Source organism: Myotis lucifugus, unplaced genomic scaffold, assembly GCF_000147115.1.
Source record: "Myotis lucifugus unplaced genomic scaffold, Myoluc2.0 scaffold_122, whole genome shotgun sequence".
Classification (NCBI taxonomy): Eukaryota; Metazoa; Chordata; class Mammalia; order Chiroptera; family Vespertilionidae; genus Myotis; species Myotis lucifugus.
The window spans coordinates 188,826-216,370 of NW_005871170.1; positions in this window are offsets into that span (position 1 = coordinate 188,826).

Here is a 27,545-nt window from a genome sequence, read left to right on the forward strand (position 1 = left end):
TCCTTGAATGTTAGAAAAAAAATGACTTCATAGATAATCTTCTCAAGCAAGAGTAAATCTTAAACAAACTAAGGATGTCTAGTCACCAGAACTAGCGTAGGTTGGTTCCAGAGGAGAAGGGGTCATCTAAATGCCTTGGCATTGGAAAATAAGCTCTCTGTCATATCTTGATATTTTAGCTGCCTTATTCATAAAAGAGAGAAAAACAAAGTTAGTGAGGTTTTTAAAATTTGAAGTTTGATGGCATAAAAACAGACATACGTATATCAATGAAACAGAATAGACAGCCTAAAAGTAAACCCTAACAATATATGTTCAACTCCTTTATGACAAAGGATCCAAGAATATGCAATAAGGAAATAATAGTCTCTTCATAAATGGTGTTGGGAAAACTGGAAAGCCATGTGCAAAAGAATGGAACTGGATCCCTATCATATATTATATACCACAATCAACTCAACATTGATTGAAAACTTGAATATAAAACCTCAAGCCAAAGAACTCCTAGAAGAAAACATAGAGAATAAGCTCTTTGATATTGAACTTGTCAATTATTATCTTAGATTTGTCACTAAAAGCAAGATATCAAAGAAAAAAATAAACAAGTGAAACTAAATCAAACTAAAATGTTTCTGCACAGCAAAAAAAAAAAATCAACAAAATGAAAAGACAACCTTTAGAATGGGAGAAAAATATTTGTAAATTATATACCTGATAAGGAGTTAATATTTAAAATACATAAAAGAAACCCATAAAAGTCAATAGTAAAAAACAATCCAATTTGAAAGTAGGTAGAGAAACTGAAGAGGCACTTTTCCAAAGAAGGCATACAGATGAACAACAGGTGCATGAAAAGGTACTCAATGTCACTAATCATCCAGGCATTTCAAATCAAAACCACACTGAGATATCATATCACCGCTGTTAGAACTATTATTATCAAAAAGATAAGAAATAAGAGATATTGGTGAGGATGTGGAGAAAACAAAGACCCTGAATAGCCACAGCAATCCTGAGAAAGAAGAACAAAGTTGGAGGGATCAAAATACCAGATATCAAGCTATAATACAAAGCCACGGTTCTCAAAACTGCCTAGTATTGGTACAAGAACAGACATATAGACCAATGGAACAGAACAGAGAAACCAAAAATTGACCCAAGCCATTGTGCTCAATTAATATTTGACAAAGGAGGCAAGAGCATACAATGGAGTCAAGACAGTCTCTTCAATAAATGGTGCTGAAAAATTTGGTCAGATACATGCAAAAAATGAAACTAGATCACCAACTTACACCGTACACAAAAACAAACTGAAAATGGTTAAAGGACTTAAATGTAAGATGGGAAACCATAAAAATCTTAGAAGAATCCATAGGCAGCAAAATATCAGACATATATCATAGCAATATCTTTACTGATACAGCTCCTAGGGCAATGGAAACTAAAGAGAAAATAAACAAATGGGACTACATAAAAATAAAAAGCTTCTGCACAACAAAGGAAACCATCAACAAAACAACAAGAAAGCCCACTGCATGGGAAAACATATTTTCCAATGTTATCCTATATAATAAAGAGCTAATATGCAAATGGTGTCACGCCCTCAAGCCCTCCCACTCTCATGCCCTCGTGCCCTCTTCATGCCCTTGCGCTCTTGTGCCCTCGTGCCAGAACTGCTCAGATACTCAACACTGGGGAGAGAGGAATGGTGACCATCCAGGCACAAATGAGCTCACTAGAGAGGAATGGGGACCAGCCAGGCTGCGGCCTGGGAGAGGGACAAGCGGCCTGCCCTGTGGTCCCCGGTGCCAGAGGCTGTGCCTGCACCTGCGGCCCAGGAGAGGGACAAGCCACAGTCCCCTGCAGCTGTGGCTGGCCCGGGCAAAGCTGGCCTGGGTCCTGGGTGCCTGTGGCCGGCCAGAGGGAGGGAAGCCTGGGTCATGGATGTGGGATGAGGCAGAGGTGGTTAGGGGCAATCAGGCAACAGGGGAGTAGTTAGGGGCAATCAGGCCAGTAGAGGAGCAGTTAGGGGCGATCAGGCAGGCAGGCAGAGGTGGTTAGGGGTGATCAGGCAAGCAGAGGTGGTTAGGCAGGGGCGATCAGGCAGGCAGGCAGGTGATCGGTTAGGAGTGAGTGGTCCCAGATTGTGAGAGGCAGTTGAACATGCCCCGATGGGTCCCAGATTGGAGAGGGTGCAGGCCATGCTGAGAGACTCCCCCCTATGCACGAATTTCATGCACTGAGCCTCTAGTATCTGATAGGGGTTTAATCTCCTAAATTTACAGAGAACTCATACAACTTAACAAAAGGAAGATAAACAATCCAATCAAAAAATGGGCAAAGGACCTAAATAGACACTTTTCGAAAGAGGACATACAGAAGGCTGAGAGACATATGAAAACATGCTCAAAGTCACTAATCATCTGAGAGATACCATCTCATACCTGTCAGAATGGCTATCATCAACAAATCAACAAACAACAAGTGCTGGCGAGGATGTGGAGAAAAAGGAACGCTCCTGCACTATTGGTGGGAATGCAGAGTGGGGCAGCCACTGTCAAAAACAGTATGAAATTTCCTCAAAAAGTTATAAATGGAACTCCCAGTTGACCCAAAAATCCCACTTCTAGGAATATATCCCAAGAAACCAGAAACACCAATCAGAAAGGATATATCATAGCAGCACAATTTACAACAGCTAAGATTTGGAAACAGCCTAAGTGCCCATCAGCAGATGAGTGGATTAAAAAATGATAGTACATCTACACAATGGAATACCTCGCTGCTATAAAAAAAGAAGGAACTTTTACCATTTGCAACATCATGGATAGAACTGGAGACCATTATTGCTAAGTGAAATAAGCCAGTTGGAGAAAGATAAATATCACATGACCTCACTCATATGTGGGATATAATGATCAAAATAAACTGATGAACAAAAATAGATCCAGAGACAAGGTAGCATTGAACAGACTATCCAACCTCAGAGAGAAGGCAGGGGTGAGGGGGTAAGAGATCAACCAAAGGGCTTGTATGCATGCATATTAGCATAACCAATGGACACAGACACTGGGGCAGTGGGGACTTGCTCTCGCCGGTGGGAGTGGCCAGGGGAGGGGGTCAATTGGGAAAAAGGAGACATATGTAATATTTTAAATAAATAATAATAATAATAATAATAATAATACAGTGGTACATTTACACAATGGAATACTATGCGGCTATAAAAATGAAGGATCTGTTACCCTTTGCAACAGCATGGATGGGCCTGGAGATTATTATATTAAGTGAAATAAGCCAGTCAGAGAAAGACAAATTCCACATGATCTTACATATATGCGCAATCTAATGAACAAAATAAACTGACTATCAAAATAGGTCCAGAGACATGGATACCTGGAACAGACTGACAAATATCGGAGGGAAAAGGTGTGGGGGGATAGGAAGAGATTAATCCAAGAGCATATATGCATAAATGCATGACACAGATAATAATGTGATGAAGGCCTGAGTTGGGGGCAGGGGTTAGTTGTAGGGGGACAAGGTGGGGGTGGGGGTGGAAGTGGTGAATGGGGGGCATCTGTAATAATGTCAACAATTACAAAAATAATGAATGAATAGGAAAGGAAGTTCAGAAATGTGACATTTCATCACCATGTACATATCTAGTTAAAAACACAGCAGGGTACAGTGAGAAATTATGTCTTTGAAATGTGAAAGACAAATACTGTATGATCTCATTAATATGTCTAATCTACAAAAATATTACAAAGTTATAGAAACATAGAACACATGGGTGATTGCCAGAGAGAATAAATGGATGGGGAGAGAATAAATGGATGAAAGGATTCACAAGATACAAAATTCCAGTTATAAGTTATAAGATAAATAAGTTCTTGAGATTTATTGTACAGCATACTGACTATAGTTTTTAAAAGTAAAATTAATTTAAATTTGAAGATTGAACCCGTGTCAGAATGCCTGTTCTGGTGTGGGACTCAACAGCAGTTCCAATAACTGTAAAGAATAAAGATAGCATGTGTCCTTTTCTCTCATTTACATTAAAATAGGTGAATGCAAAATTATTAGCAATAAAACTATACTTCAATACATTTCCATGAATTAGAAGCTGTGCTTATCCCCAAAGCAGTTGAAGTTCAAAGCCTAGGCAAATTATAGTGTGTTTTTTCTGTTGACTAAATTCCCCACATCATTATTATGCTAAATTGGAGGGTAGAAAGACAAATAAAGCTTAAGCTTCAGAATATACCTTTACTTAACTCAAGGGAGAATTTTGAGCAAGAGGAACCATGTTCAAGACCTCCCCTCCATTGTGCTAGTGCCTGTTATAAAAGAAAATATTTATTTAAAGGTCACAGTGATCCACTTTAATCATGTTTTGAATGTCCTTTTTTCTCAAATTTAGTTGAGCTACTTTCTTTAGTTCTTTTTTTCAGGTTATATGTGTTTCTGTGTATATGTCTGTATTTTCTGATATTTTGTTTGATTTGAATGTTGTTCCAAAGGATGAGATATCTTTTGAACTATTATTTTGATTCTCATAGTGAACAATAAATTAGATTGGAGTAAGATTCAATCAGCCCATATTGCAGGCAATGTGCTAACTACACCTTCATTTACCTGACTCCCGCCATATCTAGGCAATGGATTTTGTTTATGCCCATGAATGATTTTCCTGAAGTAGCTGGTAAATTAAAGAACCAAGAGTCCAATACCTTTTTCACTATTGCAAACCTGACCAGGAGATCAACTGAAGGACTTGTATGCATGCATATAAGCACAACCAATGGACACAAGACACTGAGGGGGGGTGGGATGAGGGCATGTGCCAGGGGGTAAGGGAGGCTGGGGGAAGGTCAATGGGGGAAAAAAAGGAGACATATGTACTACTATCTGTAATACTTTAAACAATAAAATAAAATTAAAAAGAAAAAATTATATAGGTTTCAAGTATACAATTATGATACATCATCTGCATATTGCATTGTGTGCCCACCACCCAAAGTCAAGTCTTCTTTTTAAGTCTTTAGGCCATTTGCGTTTTTTCAGCATTAAAATACAAGTTAAAATAATTTTGAAGAATCATAATTTTTTGGACACAGTGAAATATACCAAGTGAGTTCAATAGCATTTTTGAGGACATAGGCATGTGTGTGCGTACACTCATACACACCTCGCCCTGGGTGTGTTTGGCTGCTGGTGGCTAGTCAAAGAGGAATGTTGTAAAAAGCATATAAATTGTTTTTAAGAGTGATCACTTTGCAACAGGAAGGGTTTTACTTGCCCTTGTTCTCTCTCTTTTTCTTTCTTTTAAACAAAGGAGAGGTTGTTTATAGCAGCTGAGATTTATTTTGTAACACATCATTAAAATGATCCAAGCCAGACCATTCAAAAGAGCCAATTTGTTAGGTAATGATGAACTTGTGATACACAGAAGCCAGACAGGTTATTCTGCTGATTCAGTCAGGTTATTTAGGTCTTGTAGGCACATATTTTTCTCCTAAGTTAAAAATTTTAAAAGCAATTAAAATATAAAGGCAAATATTCTAAAACACCGAAATAATAGGCATGCTTCGAAACGTATGTCTCTCTGCATCAGGGAATTTAAAATGGTATTGGAAACAGACTAAATGTCAGTGGTAATTTTAAAATGCACTGCATGTCTAGTTTAATTTTTACACCATGTTACTAACTTTGATAGTATAGTTGTATATTTTCTAAATATATTGGGAAAAGACAACTGACTATTCAAAGTGTCATCTCTAAGTTCATTCCAAATGCTACTTTCGCATAAAATAATAAAGACTATGCACCTACATACTTAACATTGGCACTTTAATGCAAACATTTTCTGTCTCTAGTGCTTGGAAAAAACTGCAAATATGTAGTACCTTGTGTGCGTTCTCTTTTCTCTTCCTGCCAGAAGATGGATTCTACCATGTTCTGCTCCTAGACACCAGCGATGTCACCAACTCTTATGAGAAAAGATGTTCCTAAATTTAGACCTTGAGGGAGAAAAATTGTTTTACTTCATCTTTAGTAAGGATTTCATTTGTAAACGTTCCTATCCATTGAAACACACTGAGAAGACAATGAATGAACATTGCAGAAAGCACTGTGGCAGAAGGAAATTAGGCAGTGGCAGAGAATGGAAACGTTGGGATTTGCCATCTGTGTACACACGAATCCATTCAAGATCATAAATCTTCTTCACAGTTCCATCATTGGTTAAAGGTCATCTTTCTATTTGTATTCAGCCCAACCCTCCTTCTATTTAAGAAGATAGAGCTCAAATCATGAAATGAATGAAGATGTCTCAGAATATGATTAAATTAAATTTTTCAAAAAGAGAGTGGATATAAAATCAAAAAACCTACAGAGAGAAAGAGAGAGAGAAAGAGAGAGAGAGAGAGAGAGAGAGAGAGAGAGAGAGATCCAAGGCAGCTTCCAAGATCAACTTTAGCTTGCTCATTATTCTGTTCTTAACAGTCCCTGCCTTCCTGTTTCCACTGGTACATGAAAAACTTCAGAGAGAGAAGCCCACAGGGCAACAGGTGAGGGGCACAGCAGGATCCTCTGAAAGGTACTAATGATGAGATAGAAACTTGATGTTCTGATTTTAGAAAGAACAGCATTAACCTGAAATCTCAGAAATACTTTTCTGGTTCCTTTTTACTTTAACATACATTGATAATCACAATGAGCTTTTTTTATTTGGCTGTTGTAGTATATAGAAGTTCCAGAACCTTCCATTGTCTTTTTAATATATGTCATTAAAGTTAAATTATTCTGCAGTTAAACAGTTGAGTTTTTAGATATTTGTGATAAGATTTAGTATTTAGTCTCATTAAAATTCACCTTGGTTTACTGAGCCCAGTTGTTTTAAAATGCAACAAATTTGTTTATCCACGGTTTCATAGCATACACATTATAGTATAAATTCACTAAGAGAGAGGGAAAGGGAGAGGATGAAAATAAGTACTTCAGCATTTGCATTGGTATTTGAAAGATAAGAAGGATTTTGAGAAATGAACATCACAGGGAAGGTTATACTTTTTCCTTACCCTACTGTACTCTTTGCTTCTAGCTCTCATCACCTTTGTCTCTAATGCCTACCAAAACTTACCTTACACATAATGGTCACACTGGTGTGACAAGAAAAACAAAAACATACAATGTCAACACCACCATCAAAAAGAGTTATCTGTATAATTTCACTTTATGTTGTACACTAAGTGAATTTGAGAAATTCAAAACAAAAGGAAGTAACTTGATTTGTAAAATAAAAGTCTCATCATAAACAAGGGAATAAAAGGTACATAATGTTCAAAGAATGGCTAACAACTCTCTCACAAAGACGATGATATCACCTACCCATTGCTAACCCCTATGCAATTTATTGCAAAAAGTGAGGATTTAAGGGAGTCAAGGGTTTATTGGTGTCAAGATAAATGGAATGTATTTCTGACCCTTGACCTTAGGAGCAAGGGATGGTCAGTATCCTGCAAAATTTTCAGCCAGACCCAACAAAGAAGAATTATTCTGCTCCAAATGCCATTATCAACTCAAGTGGAGAATAATAGTAGTAGTTAAATGACTTCTTAAAAAATAAATTTTTAAGAAGTGTGAGAATGTGTGGCAGAACCAAGACTCAAACTCTGCCTGGACATATTATACAGAATGTTCACTTCTTAAAGCTTTAAGATTCTTTATTGTTTGTAAGATTCTTTATTGTTCATGCACCAGTGGGGTCCCTTGGCCTGGCCTGTGCCCTCTCACAATCCAGGACACCTTGGGGGATGTCATAGGCCCGGTGCATGGATTCAGCCAGATCCCCACAGGCCAGCCCAAGGGACCCCAACTATGCAAGAATCCATGCACCAGGCCTCTAGTATGCATATAATACCTTTGAATAATCTCTTCCCGCCCTACCCCTCCCCTCTTCTCTCTGAGATTCATCAGTCTGTTTCATGTTTCCATGCCTATGCATTGAGCGTCTGCCTCTGGGTGGTCATTGCACATCATAACCCAGTTGAATGGGGTCGAACAGTTGAAAAGTTGAATGGTTGGACAGTCACTTTAGGCTTTTATATATATAGACTAGAGCCTGCTGCACAAAAATTTTGCACTCAGGGGGGTCCATCAGCTGACTGCTCTTCTCACAATCCGGGACCCCTCTGGTAAGGTCCTTAGGTCTGGCCTGAGATTAGGGCGATCGGGGCTTTCCTTCCCCTGGCTGCAGGCAGCTGGACCCACCCCCACCGCTGCCACTGCTTGCCATCTGTGCAGTGCTGCCCCTACTCCCCTGCCACTGGTGGCCTCCCTCTGCAGGCGACAGGCTGGAGTGTGATGGCTTGGCTGGCCTGGGCTTCCCTCTTTCTTTGCTGGGGGGCAGGGCCAGCCCTGCGAAGGCCTGTCTTCCTACCTGATCACCTCTAACTGCTCGCCTGCCTACCTGATCACCCCTAACTGCTTGCTGGGGGGCAGGGCCAGCTATGTGAGGGGCCATCTGCCTACCTGATTCCCCCTAACCACTGGCCTGCCTACCTGATCACCCCTAACCACTTGCCTGCCTGCCTGATCACCCCTAACCACTCTGCCTGCCTGCCTGATTGCCCCTAACTGCTTGCTTGGGGGTGGGGCCAGCCCAGTGAGGGGCTGTGGTGGTCTGGTCTCTGGTCATTCCAGTCATGATGCCTCTGGCCTTTTATTATATAGGATAATCAATTTTGCATTTATTTTCCATGTTGCTTGTTTGGCATTTAACGTGTGCTAGCCAGTTGTGTCTCATTCTAGGAATTTAGACAATGTCAGAAACTGAGAGTACTGTGTGTTTGGGCATGGAAATTTTCAAGGATATAAACAAAATGTCATTTTACCGCATAAACTGCAAAATCTCTTGGGACAAGCTTATGTCTATTTTTTGTTATTACTTTAATTCAAAGCACAATGACTTAACTGATTTTGAGGAAGTTAATAGGAAAGTGTTTATTTGTGCAGGTCGAAGAGTATTTTCTTTGTAAAGTATAATTATTATTATCCTCTCTAATAAGATTATGTCACTAGACAGGATTCTGGAGAAAATATTCCTAGATTCAAGATTGATAACATAAATGCTGAGGTAATTTAACAAGTTCCTGAAATACTTGGATTCTGCAGATTACTTTAAAAAAAGATAAATAGAATGCATGTCTACAATTATTTCAAAATAAAAAAAGTTAAAAATACATATAAATAAGAAAATAGGCTTTCTTTTAAAATATATTTCTTAGTGTATAAGCATGCAGATAAGCATACTCCATACATTGGGATTTATGATTTGTTTGAGTATCTGCCAAGGATTTGAAAGTATGGCTGCATTTTCCTCTTTCTTTCTCCATTGATTAATTTACTAGGTGACATTGAGCAAATCTCTCTTTTCTTTTTCTATATGTCAGTGTCTTCACCTCCACTAACACATCTTTGAGCCAGGGACATGATGATCTGTATCTCCAGGTAGTAACAAAAAACATAATAATTTTTAGCAAAAGAGGAACTGTACTTTTTATTTGATTATCAAAAATACCCCTTTGCCCTAATCGGTTTGGCTCAGTGGATAGAGCATCAGCCTGCGGACTCAAGGGTCCCAGGTTCGATTCCGGCCAAGGGATGTACCTTGGTTGCTGGCATATCCCCAGTAGGAGGTGTGCAAGAGGCAGCTGATCAATGTTTCTCTCCCATCAATGTTTCTCTCTATCCCTCTCCCTTCCTCTCTGTAAAAAATCAATAAAATATATTTTTAAAAAAATATCCCTTTGAGTTGGGGAAGTTGGGATTTGTTTAGTACAGGTTAGTTTTTGTTGTTTTTGTCTTCATTGTATGAATTAGTACACTGTACAAATTTAAATGACCAAGAAGAGTTTTTCTAGATCAGTTCTGCAGACAGTCCTCCTCCTTCATGTTCGATGCTCCTTTCTTCCCTTATACATGATCTCGAGATTTCCACCGGGATACCTGTAAGCCAAAGTCATAAATTTGGGAAGAATGCCATTTTTTCTATGTAGATCTCTCATTAATCACCTGTATCAATGTTCTATTGGTCAAGTGTAATTTACAAGGTGAACTAAACAGAAAATTAAGAAAGGAGCAAAAATGAATAAGAAAAAGCAAATAGATACTGTATATAGAACCTCTCTTTAATGTCTTCCTTCTCAGCCCTATTTCCACTTTTTAAATTAATAGTATTCAGTTGTGTTAGTTCTTTAAATAGAGCCTCAGGTACCGTTATGCTTTTTCTTTTTTCTAAACCACACTGATATTAAAAAATAAACTAACAACGTCACACACACAAAGAGAAAAGCCTAAAACATGTTTAAAGATGCAATTCAACAGGACAGATTATGTCAGTCCCCTGGGATGGATCTGCCGTAACTGCCAGAGAAAAAGCAGTGCAAGCAAGAGTGGTGGTGAACTGGAAGGAAACAAACCTTATGTCTGTGAAGTTCTGGGCACAAGGAGCTCAGATTGTGAGGAGAAAGTAACATCACTTGAAATATTCAGAATAATGTTGTTTCCCATGAAATTTTGGTTATAGTCCTTACTCCACTTTTATGGAAACCCATCAGGGATATCCAGCTATAACCACCAGAACATTTCTCATTTTTATACTCAAAGCAGGTCTATAGAGCTAAGATTACATATTTATTTCAGGCAACTTCTGATCCTATGTGAGGTGTGTAAGTGCTAAAGACTTTGTGAATCATACTTTGGGCATTGTCGGTGTTGAGGGGTAATCACTCAATATATGAATAATCCCATTTCAAACAGAAAACAATGGCTAGAACTCAGAAGGGAGGAGCAATTACACTACCCCTAAATCAGGACTTTCAGGAAAGCATAGTACCAAAATTTGTGGCATAGACAGAAAAACTATTTTGGTGGTAAGAAAGAAAGGCTTTGTGTATACATCCAGGCTAGCTCGGGGCCTAGGGTAATAGATTTGCAGTATACTTAAAGGTGAGAGGTAATAGGGAAGGAAATGCTACATGCAAACTTTCCCTACTTTATAATTTTGCTTCCAGGTGGCCTAGAGTGAAAAGATTCTTTGGGATAATTATGAACTTTGGGCAGGTCTCAATACAGTATTTGTTATATTCCTGTTTAAAAACAAACAAACAACTGTGCAATGAATATTTGAAATAAACCTTTAAAGTAAGCTAAATTCATTTTAATGTATATTAAAATTTTGAATAAAAATATATGAACTGTAAATTTGTTGATTCTTTTTTATTTCATATCTATGTACTCTAAGGGTTTGAATTAAAAATGTTATGTGTACATCTACTGGTAAAGCTCATTGTTTATAAATATTTAATTAATCCCACATGTATTTACTGTCATAAATCAAAATGTAGAAAGATGAAAGGTACTTATTATTAAACACATAATAGGGTTGAACAACCAGTCTCTTTATATTAACCCAAATCCCTGGCTAACATCAGAACTCCTCAATTATGTCCACATGATATAGCAGGCTTTGCCAATGCTGAAGTTTACAAACAGATTTCACAAATCTTTTTGAGTAAGTCTCTATGGTGACTACTTCATAGAAGTTAGCAATAAAAATGTACTTAGTTTTTTATTTTAAGACACATAGAAAATCCAAAAATGTTAGAACTATCTAACTAATCAAAGTGGAAGATTTGGAGTAAAAAACACACAGAATTTATCCATTTCCTTCACTATTTAAAAATAAATCTTCAATGGCTACTATTTTGAGCATTTTGTTAACTTTTCACTGAGTAATTTTGCTAATTTTTTCCTTTGCAATTCTTTAGAAACAATCTCCCCTTTCAACCACCAACTTCTTAATCAACACTCTGATCACTTTAAGCCATTTTTACCTGAGCATATTTCTCAGTCTTTTATTACATCAGAGTATATAAAAAATCACTTCCATTCAATGTCTCACTTATTAAAATATTTAAAAGTATTGTTCATTGTTGAAAAATTGATAGAATATAGAAAAGAATAAAGGACATACAATCACACAAACTTTCACAGCAGGAAAAATTACAGTTGATATTTGGTTTATTTCTGTTCAAAATTCTCTAAAAATAAATTTACATTTATAGAAATATTTTTCAAAATTGGGATTGCTATTATTATATGGTAATCTGATTTGTCTTAATTTAGCAATAAATCAAGTTCATTTTTCATGTGTTAACTATTATTTAAGATGTTTCAATGGCTTTGAGTTATTTCAACATATGGATGTATCTAAGTAACTTAATTCTTATTGTTTAGATATACAGATTGTTTCAAATTTTTTACTACTGTAAAGAGCACAGCAATAATCCTATATGTACATAATTTCTAGTCTTCTGTAATAAGTTCTTTGAAGAACTGTTAATTAGGTCTAAGGTTATAAACATTTTAAAATTTTATTTATTTTAAATATGTTTTTATTGCTTTTAGAGAGAGAGAAAGGGCGAGGTATAGAGAGATAGAAACATTGATGAGAGAGAAACATTGATCAGCTGCTTCTTGCATGACTGCTACTGGGGATCGAGTCTGCAACCTGGGCATGTGTCCTCAATGTGAATCAAACCAGTGATTTCTTGGTTCACAGGTCAATGCTCAACTATTGAGCCAGGCAATAAACTATTTTTGAAAATTTTATACTAGAGGCCTGGCGCATGAAACTTGTGCATGGAGGGGGGCGGGTTCCCTCAGCCCAGCCTGAACCCTTTTCAGTTGGGGGATGTCCGACTGCCGGTTTAGGCCCGATCCCACAGGGTTCGGGCCTAAACTGGCAGTCGGACATCCCTCTCACAATCTGGGAAGGCTGGCTCCTAACTGCTCACCTGCCTGCCTGCCTGATTGCCCCTAACTGCCCTCCCCTGCCGGCCTAGTTGCCCCCAACTGACCTCCCCTGCCGGCCTGATCTTGCCCCCAACTGCCCTCCCCTCCTGGCCTGGTTGTCTCCAACTGCCCTCCTTTGCTGGCCAGTTTGGTTCTGATTGGTCAGTTCCTATGCCATCCACCGTCTCTGGGCCTATCAACAGGGCCTGATGAGAAAGGTTGGGCTTATCAGCAGCCCTGGTGGAGGCTTGGAGAGAAATGGAGGTGTGGCTCCTGGCCAGACTGGGAGAGAAAGAGAGAGGTAAGTGCTGATCAAAAGCTGCCATGGAGGCAATGGATCAGTCCCTGCTTCTCTCTTCAGGCCTCTCTCTGGCCTTGATTCACAGCCCCCTCAGCAGTCATTGCTGGGGCACCCCACCTGCAGCAGAAGCAGTCAGTTTATGTTGTTCATTAGATTCCATAAATGAGTGAGATCATGTGATATTTATTTTTCTCTGACTGGCTTATTTCGCTTAGCATAATGCTCTCCAGTTCCATCCATGCTGTTGCAAATGGTAAGAATTCCTTCTTTTTTACTGCAGTGTAATATTCCATTGTGTAGATGTACTACAGTTTTTAATTCACTCATCTGCTGATGGGCACTTAGGCTGTTTTCAAATCTTAGCTATGGTAAATTTATGAAAATAAATATGCTATAAGAAGAAATATGTCAACATAATTGTTTTAGGCAGAGATAGTTTACTTGACACAAGGCTCTGTTCTGAGAATATTGTATGAAACCATTTGAATAGTACCTCCTGTTTCAATGAATGACATTTTTCTAGAAGAACCTTTGTCCCAAAGCTGACCAAGTACAGCATTTGCCTCTTCTGACCTGTGCATACCCACCACGTCCTCATGTATTGAAATGCCCTCATTGTTTGAACCTCACCTTCAAGGTGTTTCTCTGTGCTATAACTTTATTTGTAAGAGTTATAGGAATGCAAGTTGAGTGGGACCTAAAGGGTTGAAAATCTGCTGAAGAAAAGTGGAGAATGGAAATGCATCCCATAGCAACACCTCCACACCCTTCCTGTACTGTCCAGCACCCTCCACCAGGCCTCTTCCTCTCAGGGTGAGTAAAATCAACCTACATTGCATCATATAAGGTGTCCCAAAAATCTATACACACGCTTTGAATAATTATAAAGGCAGGGATTATTAAAATATATTTCATTTTCAAAATTGAGCTATCAGCTATTAAAGTGTATATACATTTTTTGGGACACCCTGTATTTTATGTACAAAGTGTATTTCTTACTTCCAAATTATTGTTAATTACTTATATAAGCTTGTTCAAGTAAAATACTTTTATGTTGGCAAAAACTGGTAGGGAATTAAATATATTAATATTTCCGCAATAAAATTAATAGAGATATGTTTTCACTTAATGGTTTTTCACATAGTACCCAGATATTCAGAAACTAATGTTATTAGGTGAGGATTGATGTATAGACTCAGGTGGAAAAAGCAGATTATAAAACAGTGTCTCCTTTATGATCATAATTGAGTGTACTTTTATGTATTATATTGAGTTTAATCTGAAAACATGTCAATCACCGTGCCTTTTCCAGCCTCTACAGGCCACCATCATTCCTTGGCTCCACCTTGAAAGGCAGCGTTCACATCACTCCTGTTTTCTTCTGCAATCACAACTCCTCTGATTGACTCTTTAACACTTTTTCTCTTACAAGACCTTTACTTGTGATTATTTTGGGACCATCCAGATAAACTAGGATAATATCCCCATTTCAAGATTCTTAATTTAATTACAATCTGCAAGGTCCCTTTTTGGCATATAAGGTAACATATTCACAGATTCCAGGAATTAGGACATGGATATCTTTGGGTATCATTATTCTTAAATGTTAACAATCTTTTTTAACATGAACAAACAATATGCATCTGTTGTTTGGGTTGTTGTCAAAAAGGAATTTCTATCTCCAAATACTTTGAACATTTTATGACTAATTTTCATGTTCAGGCTAAGTTGAAGAACTAACAGGAAACATTCGATTTCACTTATAAGTGAGATCATATGATATTTGTCTTTCTCTGACTGGCTTATTTCACTTAGCATAATATTCTCCAGGTCTATCCATGCTGTGGCAAAAGGTAAGATTTTTTCTTTTTAAGGCTGACTAGTATTCCATTGTAAATGTACCACAGCTTTTTTATCTACTCATCTACTGATAATTAGAATTTACTAAACAAAATAAACTGACAAACAAAATGAAACAGAAGCCTGGATACATGAAACAGAGTGACAGCTGTCAGAGAGGAGGGAGATTGGGGGTGCCTGAATTAAAGAAGGTGAAGGGATTAAACAAAAAAATAAATGTATAGTTGATATATATGATAGATGAGAGCTAGAGATAGAGAGATATAAATAGATATCTTATCTAATAAAGAAGGAATATGAAATTGACCATCACACCATAACGGTCAACATGGCTGCAGCCACAGCGGAGGCCGAGTTCCTGTAATGAGCCTTAAGGAGCAATCAGCAGGGACCTGAGACTGCGTGGCGCTGGGCCGGGGCAGAGGACCTGAGGCTGTGCCCCGCACCTGGTGGGGCTTGACAGGGGACCTCAGGCCACGCCCCCCACCTGACAGGGCTTGATGGGGGACCTCAGAACACATCCCCCTGCCCAGCAGGGCTTTACAGGGGACTTCAGGCTGCATCCCCCACCAGGCAGAGCTTGATGGGGCACCTCAGGATACGCCCCCCACCCAGTGGGGCTTGACGGGGCCCTGAGGGTGCACCCCCTGCCCTGGGCCGGGGGACCTGAAGCTGCAACCCTCACCTGGTGGGGTTTAACGGGGACCTCAGGCCATGCCCCCCGCCCCAGCACTGGGCCAGATGACCTGAGGCTGTACCCCACACCCAGTAGGGTTTGACGGAGAACCCCAAAGCACGCCCCCCAACCCGCCTGGGTCGGAGGACCTCAGGCTGCTCCCCCTGCCCTGGGGCCAGGCTGGGGGACCTGAGGGTGTGCTGGGGGACCTGAGGCTGCACCCCCCCCCACCCGGAGTGCACTGGGGGACCTGAGGCTGTGCTCCCCATTCTGCGGGGCTTGACAGGGCCCTGAGGCTGTGCCCCCCACCCAGCACTGGGCTGGTGGACCTGAGGCTATGCCCCCCGCCTGGTGGGGCTTGACAGGGGTGGGGCTGGCCGGGTCTGGATCTAGCCCAGTGGGGGTGGGGCTGGCCGGGTCTGGGTCTCACATGATTTTGAGAAGTGCACAGGTGGGCAGGGACTTGACTCTGGGTCCCATGGTGTGCCCCAGACTCTGATAGGAGGAAGATTTTCATATACATTTTACTAATTTTCTTTCATCTCTGACACTTCTACTATAGAGAAAGGGCAAATAGCAATATTAAAATATTTCCTCTAATTAATTCTCTTTTAATGTGCACAAATTTTGTGCAATGGGCCACTAGTAGATAGATATAGATGATAGATATAGATAGATAGATATAGATATAGATATAGATATATAGATATAGATATAGAGATGATAGAGATAGAGATAGAGATAGAGATAAAGATAGAGATACAGTCAACTGTGTAGTGTTAGCTAGAGAGAAAAGGGGGTGGGATGTGGGGAGGTGGAGGTAGGCAAAGGTAGTGGGGGGAATGGGGATGGGGATGGAAAGAGACTTTGCTTGGGGTGATGGGCACACATGCATTGTGCAGATGGTGTTTTGTTGAGTTGTATACTTGAAGCCAGTATAGTTTAGTGAACCAATGTCACCTCAATAAATTCAATTAAAAAAAAAAGAACTGAAAGGAAAAATTAGAGATACTAGTGCATCATAAATGGGTCATCTGAATGTAAATTGTCATACTAAAAGTATAGATAAAATGCTTTATTAACATTTTTATAAATATAACATTTATCCTTTGACATATCATTTCATCTGGTAATCTGACCTTTGACTGTGTCCCCTTCTTACTCAAGAAAAGAGAAAGAAAGGAAGATTTTCACATTTGCATTACCTATTGTGATTTGAAGGTGTCTTCTTCGCTACAATAGCCAGTTAAGAGAGTGGATAGTCTCTCCTATAGGCCTTGAATGATCACCACGGAGTGTTTTTCTCTAACTGTCCTAAAGGGTAAATCAGAGTTTATCAGTCTCATTAATCTGGGCTCCACTAGTGAAAGATTTAGAATGTGATCAATATGCAGCTTTCATGACCTTTCTTTTGATCAAGGATTTTAGCAAGGGCGGGAGACCTCATGTAAATCTCATCCTCCACAGGAAGTGGTTTCCTCATTTCTATACATTGATGAAAGGAACCATATTAAAGTCAATTCAGTGAGATAGTGCAAAGGTCACTGTGACAAAATTCTTTCAGGTATCCTCAATACAGACTGAGTGGGTCCAGCTTTAATTTTTCATTTCTCAATCTATTTAGTGTCAGTGCATTTTTATTAACAAATATGGTGAATATCTTTATCACTTTCCTATAAAAGTTTTGATCAATGATCAAGAGGAAGGATTGTCTTTGGATGATTATTTAATGTCTTTAATTTATTGGAGGTCCCTTTATTTTTACAGTTGGCGTATTTACTGAGACATGCAGTTAAAAGGGATTAGGAAAACCTGTCTTGTTTGAGTAAATTTGAGGGTCAGATGTGTAGTATATAATCAAGGAGTCTTCTGTATCTTCATTTTCATCTATCCTGACACTACCATCACTCAGAAAAAAAAATAATTCCGGTGAAGGAAAGTTTAAGGATATGGAATGCAATAGAAACAAAAATGCACTTTTATCTTGGGGGTGGCAAGCCAACTGTTTTCAATGCTTCATGAAAACATAGGGTAGGTGTAGTCCTGAGGTTGTATCATCTGTGAACCCTTAGAACTTCTGTTAATCTTAGCAGCATTTAGCATAATCAGGGACAACTGAAAAATGACAAGATGCTGTATTACTTGCATTTAAGTTTTACTCCTCAGTAATTCAGGAAGAATGATTTATGGGGTCAAGCAGAACTTCTAATGATTGTATTTGTATCCATAGGCAGCCTATACACAAGTGTTGTTCATTACTACTACTAGTATGTTACTTTAACTTTAACAAGAAACATAGTTATGTGAGCTCATGTCAGTTTGGGCAAATCAACAGGCCTTTCTGTGTGGATAGGAATAAGCTATAACCATTGAACATTACGTGTTCTATTTAGATGAGCATACACACAGACACACACACAATCCTACTTTTGGAGCATTTGAGAAAATATCTAAGTGACTTTAGATTTAGTGCTCTATTCATAATTAATAGCTAAATTATAATAAATGATTACTATACAATATAGAGGATGTCATATTTTCTAAGCATTTCTAGCAAGAAAAAAGCTTGTATGCTGTTGACTCTTGAACAATGTGGGGATTGGGGCACCGACCCACCACACAGTGAAAGATCCAGGTATAATTATTGATTTCCCACTAACTTAACTACTAATAGCCTATTATTGACTGAAAGTCTTACTAATGACATATACATTTGATTAACACATTATTTGTACATTTATATGTATTATATACTGTATTCTTACAATAAAGTAAACTAGAGAAAATAAAACATCATTAAGAAAAACATAAGGAAGATAAAATACATTTATTTATTGAAAAAAAATCTACTTGTAAGTGGACCCATGCAGTTCTAACCTGTGTTGTTCAAGGGTTAATTTTATTCTTATACTCTCTTATATATGATAAATGTTTATTCTACTTTAGAAAAGTTGTAATGAATGAGATGTTTTATAAGGAATTCTATTTGAGATGAGCAAAATAAAACCAATAACGTCAACACAGCCCCCTTTCACCCCCTACCTTCCACCCCCATCCTGCAATCTTTCATGACCTTAGTTCAGTGGTTCTCAACCTGTGGGTCACGACCCCTTTGGTGGTCGAACGACCCTTTCACAGGGGTCGCCTAAGACCATCCTGCATATCAGATATTTACATTATGATTCATAACAGTAGCAACATTACAGTTATGAAGTAGCAACGAAAATAATTTTATGGTTGGGTCACAACATGAGGAACTGTATTTCAAGGGCCAGAAGATTGAGAACCACTGCCTTAGTGCCTTGCCTGTCCCATGTTTGTCTTTAGGATCAAAACACATCTTAGATTCTCTAAGTGTCTTGCCTTGTGACTTTTGCATACTCATTATTTATACCTCTTTCTTCTAACAATCCCAATTTTATTTTGAAACTGCTTTCATTCCTCTCCTTCTTTTGTGTTTCCAACAGGGCTGACCAACACCTTAGTTGCATAAGGTTTGTGTGACTCCAGCCTGGAAAACCTGTTTAATCTACAACAGTCATTGATTCAGGAATGGGTACCTGGTCCATGTCAATAGGATTTACCCCCCTACAATTACCGGTTAAGAGATAGTAGTGTGCTGGTAAACCAACTGTAGAACGGTGGGGGCTTGTAGGTAGCATAGAGATGGGAAGCCCTGATTTACAGTGTTTGCTAATTTCTACATATTAAGTACTTCCACCTTGGATTACTTCAATCTACCAAGTTGGCACCATTAAATACAAAGTTTTCCTCATGGTTCTCCAAATCTAGTGGGCAGTATCAGGCCCTGGAGACTAAGGTTCACTTTCTTCTTAGGCTATTATATTAACACTAGTGACCCAGTGCACTAAATTTGTGCACATTAAAAGAGAATTAATTAGAGGAAATATTTTAATATTGCTATTTGACCTTTCTCTATAATAGAATTGTCAGAGATGAAAGAAAATTAGTAAAATGTATATGAAAATCTTCCTCCTGTCAGAGTCTGGGGTGCTCTGTGGGACCCAGAGTCAAGTCCCCACCCACCTGTGCGCGTCTTGAAATCATGCAAGACCCAGACCTGGCTGGCCCCACCCCCATTGGGCTAGATCCAGACCCAGCCAGACCCACCCCCGGAAAGCCCTACCGGGTGATGGGCATGGCCTCAGGTCATCTGGCCTGGTGCTGGGGCGGGGGGCACAACCTGAGGTCCCCCATCAAGCCCTGCCAAGTGGGGGGGCACAGCCTCAGGTCCCCCAGCCTGTCACTGGGGTGGGGTGTGTGGCCTGAGGTCCCCTGGCCCGGGCCTGGGCAGGGGGCACGCCTTGAGGTCCCTGTCAAGCCCCACCTGGCAGGTGGTACACCTTGAGGTCCCCTTGAAGCCCCACATGGCAGGGGGCACAGCCTGGCACTGGGGCGGGAAGTGCAGCCTGAAGTCCCTCTCAAGCCCCGCCGGGCAAGAGGGTATGCTCTGAAGTCCCCTATCAAGCCCTGCTGGGCGAAAGGGCACAGCTTCAGGTCCCCTGGCTTGTTGCCGGGGCAAAGGCCTCAGCCTAAGGGCCCCACCCCAGTGCTGGAGCCGGCAGTGCAGCCTGATGTTCCCTGTCAAGCCCTGCTAGGTGGGGGGCATGGCCTGAGGTCCCCTGTCAAGCCCTGCCAGGCAGGGGGTACAGCCTCAGGTCCCTTGCCCTGGCTCAGCGCCACACAACCTCATGTTCGTGCTGATTGCTTGTTAAGGCTTGTTATGGGAACTTGGCATCCATGTGGGCGCAGTCATCTTGTTACGGTATGATGGTCAATTTGCATATTCCCTCTTTATTAGGTAAGACCAGAGGCCTGGTGCACGAAATTCGTGCACTGGGGGTTGTCCCTCAGCCCAGCCTGCACCCTCTCCAATCTGGGAACCCTCTCACAATCCTGGACTGCTGGCTCCTAACCACTCGCCTGCCTGCTGCCTGCCTGATTGTCCCTAACCGCTTCTGCCTTCCAGCCTGATCACCCCCTAACCACTCCCCTGCAAGAGTGATTGACACCTAACTGCTCCCCTGCCGGCCTCGTCGCCCCCAACTGCCCTCTCCTGATGGCCCAGTGGCCCCCAACTGCCGTCCCCTGCTGGCCTGGTCGTGCTCAACTACCCTCCCCTGCAAGTCTGGTTGCCCCCAACTGCCCTCCACTGCTGGCCATCTTGTGACAACGTGGGTGTGGCCATCTTCTGATGACATGGGGGAGCCATCTTGTGATGATGTGGAGGTGGCCATCTTGTGATGACATGGGGGTGACCATCTTGTGATGACGTGGGGATGGCCATCTTATGACAACGTAGGGGCAGCAAACTTGTGGCAGCCATCTTGTGATGACATGAGGGTGTGAGGGTCAATTTGCATATTACCTCTTTATTATATAGGATGTTACTCATAGAACCTTCTGTGCATGCAGAACCTTCTAGGAAATGTCCCTGTGCAATGTCCTCAAGGAAGAGGCAGCCATGTGTAAGACGATTAAATAAATCTCTTCCCCTTACTCTATAAATGATTGGGTAGAAATGGGTATAACCAAGGGAAATTAACTTACTAGTGGTACAGAACCAATGATATGGTAAACTAGGTCAATGTAACTCATTTTACCTGCAATTGCTAAACACAGAAAACCAAGTAATTGGTAGTCATTGCTGAAGGTCAAAAGAGGCATAGAGAAAGGAGCCTTGAGGCAGTATTGGGGCCTTATGGTAAAATATATGGCAAACTAAAACTACTGCAAGAATAGAAACTCAAAAAAAGAAAAAAAAACACACAACATATTAAAACACAGAATCTCATTTACCCTGAGAAATACAGATAGACCAGCTGGCTCCTAGTATTGCTTCAATTCCTGTCAACACTCTGGTTCCAGAGCTGGCCACATATCCTTAAGAGAAGCTCTCTTTTTTATGAAGCCACTTTAATGAGTCTATTTATTTGTAACAAAGACTTTAAGTAAAACATAAATTTGTACCAGGTGTAAAGAATTGGAAATGGTGAGGTTATTGGAATTACTTAGTATATTACAGTATCTATTAGACAGCTAATAAAGTACTGATCTGTGATTTCTGGAGAATAGCAGCATCAAGGTTTTTTACCATAACAGAATTGGGCAGCAAGCTAATATCTTGAAGTTATTTATCCTGTTGAATGCCTTGCCATCCAAAAATAAATGTCCTTATAGCACAAACCAGGGAACCATATGTTTCAAGGTTAGTGAACTATTCTAGAAAATGCAATACATGGTCAGGACCAGAACAAATGAATGTTAGTGAGTAGTGAAGGGTTCACCCTGGGCAGTGGCTCATTTGTCTTTGTCCCATGCACTGAAGGTTGCTTGATTCTCTGTCAACTCACATGTCCGGGATTGTGGGCTCGATCCCAGGTGAGGGGCCTGCAGGAGGTAGCTGATTGATAGTTCATTCTCACATTGATGTTTCTCTCTCTGTCTTTCTCCCTTCTTCTCTCTCTATAGAAATCAATAAAAAAGTATTTTTTTAAAGACGTGAAGTTTTCTTCTCATCTCTCTCTTTCATAAAAGTTAGCTGTTATGACGGTTTAGGTTTTTACTACTATTGTTTATCAGTTATTCAGTGGGGTTTAATTGTGGAAGTTACACATGCAGAAAGGAGACAAATAAAAACTGAATGTATTTCAATGGTACTATTTAAAATAATAGCTAACATGACATGCTCCAAGTACTCTTTGAAGTTATTTTAGATATATTGACGTGCTTAATTCTCCCCAAAGTCCTATAGGATACATAAGAAGCATACTAATTTTGTTGTTTAGGAGACTAAGGGATAAAGAGATTAAGATGATTTTCCAGATATTAAATATCAGAACCAGATTTCATAATCTAGCTTTAGATCAGTGGTCTTGACTAATATTTTATAGATTCCAAAATCATCAGCAGTTTTTTATATGACCCTTTGACATTGCCTCTAGAGGCAGTAGATGGAGTGGACACAAAATTCTCAGCATTCTATTTACAAGATTTTGGTGTAATTGACACTATGTGTAATGGATGGAATGTATTGGGTGAGGAAAACATTGAAATTATGAGTGGAATGTAGGCAGTTTGCTCTACTGGTCAGTAAGAGCTAAACCACATTAAATATGTCAAGTACATTTTCATCACAAATACATTTTTTACCAGGATGAATTGCCTTCTTCATATAGCACAGTTTTTCACCTCCTCAGCCAAGAGGTGGACACAGACCCAAGGCAGGAAATCCAAAAGCTGATGAGGAAACTGTGATGTGGCCTGGCTCACAGAAGATGAGCTCACTCAGTGAGAGTCTCTGGAGGAGCAAAACTAGGAAATTCTAGAGGAGTGAGTCATTTAGCATTGGAACCAGAGTGAAACATTGTAGAAATCAGCTTGGAAAGACAATGATGCACTTTGCCAAAGTTATGAGGTAACAGAAACTATGAGTAAGCAGAGCAGTTAGATAAGAGAAAAAACATAGAAAGTAAACAAATTTTTTCACAAGGCACTAAAAGTAGGTATTTGCATCATATAATTGGGATGGCAGGGTATACAATAAAGATCTCCAAATTATTGCTGCTGAGTTCTTTAGATGCATTGTGTGTTCAGGAATACCTTTCTTTTCAAGACTCCATGAGAAGGTAGCCCTGTTAATACAACCTTTTACTTGAAGTTGTTTTAGTTTTTCTTGTCAATGAAAGCTACTGCCTATAGTAGTAATAAAAGTGAGTTCTGAATTATTCTGAACCATCTTTATTGTTTTAGGCAATAGCTTCTGGTAGCTATTATTTCATACCTCATCCAGATTAAGAGTTAACAAATCACGCTGGGATTTGTCTGCGACACTTTGGGCATTTCTTTGAATAGCACTGGTACATGATAATATTTAAAGAAGCATTCTTTGTTATCCACTATTATGAATGTGTCTAGCCTTCAAAGAACTGAAGGTTAGCCAAATTTGAATAATTATTAGCTACAGAAATAATAAAATGTGTCTGAGAGATGAACTAGATCTTAGATATGAAATTGAAAGAAAAACAATTCTTATAAGAACCTATTTATGGAAAAAATGGAAAATATTTGGGCTGATTTTAATATTTTTCTCAATTCCAGCTTCTTCTACAGCAAATTAAATAATTAAACAGGATCATTCAACTATTTTGTTAAAAGTATTGCAACTGACATCTTATTTTTCTTACTGTTTCAGATGAATTTCCTAAATACAATCACACTGTGTTACCTACTAAATTCTTTGTTCACCCTGACTCTTCTCCTGTGAGGAAAAAAACTGGCAGTTAGCTGGATGTCTGTAGCATTCTTTATCGTTACCACATTAATTGTGTCTAACCATATCACTGGGAATTTGTTTTTTTTCTATTGTAGATTTTGTGATTAACAACAATTTAGCTTAGATACACCTAAGTAAGGTTATATAAACATATACTTATAAATATATATTGTTAGTAATATAAGCACATGGTGCTTTAAAATATATGACAATTTTAAATCAAATATATTTCCTACTGTGATAATTAACTTTTGAAACAATGTCACTTGTTACTATTTCTATTTCAAGTGTATTATTAACAGTGATTTCTGTTGCAACTGACAGAAACCCAAACACAGATATGCAAAACAATAAAGAAAATATCTACCAAAAATTTCAAATGGCAGGTCTGGCTTTAGGCAGTTCTAATGTGGCTCTGAATCTCTTACTCTGGAATTTTCTGCCTCTATCCTTCATGTGTTGGCTTTCTGTGCAGGTAAACTTTCCACATCACAGCAAAACGCTCTAGCAGTCAAAGGCCTCACGCCTGTCCACCTGACCATCTGCTTGGGCTGACTAAATGATTATCTTTCTCTAACAAATACTGAAGTGCTTGACCCTTCTCTGACTACCAGGGGTGGGCAAACTTTTTGACTCGAGGGCCACAATGGGTTCTTAAACTGGACCAGAGGGCCGGAACAAAAGCATGGATGGAGTGTTTGTGTGAACTAATATAAATTCAAAGTAAACATCATTACATAAAAGGGTACGGTCTTTTTTTTTGTTTGTTTTAATCATTTCAAAAGGGCCGGATCCGGCCCGCGGGCCGTAGTTTGCCCACAGCTGGACTAGACCAACTTAAGTCAGGTGTGGACTCCTGAAACAGTTATTCAAACACCATATTCAAGCCTGGATTAGGTGTCTGTCACTGAAGCAGTTATGGTGAACATGGGATAGGCTTAAGCTGAGTTGATGAAGCTAATTACCCCTGGAGATGGCAGAGTGATCACATCCTCACTACATGGCTGGTACCCAGGGGCGAGGGCAGACAGTATGCTGAAATGGCTCCTTCTACAATGTGTACTATCATGGGGGAAAAGCCAACCAAAAAAATGGAACCTGAGAATGTGGTTTGGACTTCTCCCCACCTTGATGTTTTAAGACCCTGAGCAAGTCACTTCACACTCTTAAGACTCTATTTCTTCACTCATAAAACAAGAATAATACTAATAGCTAATATCTTGAAAAGGAAATAATGAATGCTTGCTGTAAAAGGGAAGAACACCCCTTGTTTGTTTCTCCCTTATTCTCACACTACTACACACTTCACTTCTGACACCAGATCTGTGGATTTTCCACACACTAAGCAATTCTCTGCAACACCTGCTGGGTGTCCCATATTCAGCTCTGACACTGTCTCCCTGGAATTACCTTCAGATTCCTAAAGTTAAGTCCTTAGTCCCTTGAGAATATTCCCACAGCAGACACTAATCACAAGTCCCAAGGTGTCACCTGTAACTTCTGACTGACAATGAATCAGGGTTTCCCCAGTCCCTTTCTTGGGTTCAATAATTTGGTAGAGTGGCTCAAAGAACTCAGGAAAACAATTAAGTTTACTGGTTTATGTAAAGGATATAACAAAAGATACAGACAGCCAAATGAAGAGATGCATAGAGCAAGAACGTGGGAAGGATGTGGCGCTTCCATGGACTGTTTGGGCACACCACTCTCTCAGCACCTCCACAGGTTCACCAATCCAGAAGCTCTTCAAACCCATATGCTACTGAAATTTTTAAAAGGCCTCACCACTTAGACATGATGGATTGTTAACGTAATCTCCAGTTCCTCTTCCCTCCCAGATGAGAGTTCCAAGCTTCTGATCATGGTTGGTCTTTCTGGTGACCAGCCCCCATTCTGAAGCTATCCAGGAGCACACCAAGAGTCATCTTTTTATAACAGAAGACACTCCTATCACCCATCACCCAGAAAATACAAGGATTTAGATCTGTGTCAGGAACTAGAGTCAAAGATCAAATATTAGAACAAAAATGTTCCTAGTGCTCTTATCACTTAGAAAAATTATAAGGGTTTTAGGCGCTCTGTGCTAGGGACTGAGCAAAGAGACCAATATATGTGTTTTATATTATTTCTCACCTGCCAGGTAATTTTGTAAACTATTATGTGCTATAAAGACTTTATTAGTTTATTATGGTTGATGTTGCACATAATATTATTTAAATGAAAAAAGTTTAAATTTGCATATATATATGCAAACATTTAATAAGAGATCTGAAGCTTTAAAAATGTATTCTAAGTGAATTAAGTGCTTATTTAAACATTCAATCTCACCAGGATTTTCCAGTGTGTTTTACAACAAAGTGCAGAAATGTATAATAGCAATTACTGAGATGCTGAGATGATTCTGTAGTCAAAATATTTGGGAAATGTTAAATTAAAAGTAAATTGGTTTCATTGCAATAAGACTTTTGGGGATTTTAATATGCCTATATTTAAATGTGAATCTTTAAAAAAGAGTTACATTGTTGTAAAATTTATCATATAAATCCCATCATAAAATCATTGAAGAGAAATGAAACATTAGAAAAATGATTTCCAATAAGGGCCACTTTTCCCTATTTAGGGGATATTTGGTGATGTCTGGATACATTTTTGATTCCCACAAATCAGTGGTGCTCTTGATATTTAGTGGGTAGAGTTTGGGGAAGTTACTACATAATCAATAATGCACTAGATAGTCCTTTACAGCAAAAATTACCCAGCTAAAACTATCAAGAGTGCCATTGTGGAGAAAGCCCGCTGTAGACTAACGTATGTGAAATTAACTTTAGTAAACAATGATTTACATGATTGATGACAAATTTTCTAACTGCAACAAATAGTACAATAGTATAATCATCTGGTCTTCCAATGGCTCCTCATCACCTTGACCTTTATTCAATTTGAGGATATATACACTTGTAACTGAAGTGTACCAAACATGAGGCTAAATTCTCAATTATACCCAAAATATGCCTAACCAAGTTACTATAATAAATTATATTTTATAAAATAATTGAAAACATTGTTATTGTGTTAAAACCTTTATCTATTACTGCACATTTAAATATGGAATTAGTCAATTATGCTTCTCAAAAAGCAGAAACCACATACTAACACAGTGGTTCTAAACCTTGGCTGCACATTAGAATCACCTGGGAATCTTTTTAAAATCCTGATTTCTGGGCCTCGTCCTCCTGAAATTCTGTTTCTTTGTTATGGGGATGGGGGCCACAACATTAGTAACAAAGAAACAGAATTTCTGGAGGATGAGGCCCAGAAATCAGGATTTTAAAAAGATTCCGGGGTCTACTGGGGCGAAGTTAAAGAAAATTTTAGAAATGGTTTTTTTTTCTAAAAAGGAATTCAAAACAAAAGTTTAAATCACAAGCGGCCGATTTTTTTTTGTTCTTTGCCCTTAAAGGGTTGTTGTTTTTTTTTTTTAAAAAAAAAAATTTTCTAATAAAATTAACAAAAAAATGGCTTTTGGTTTCGCAAAAAAAAAGTAAAAA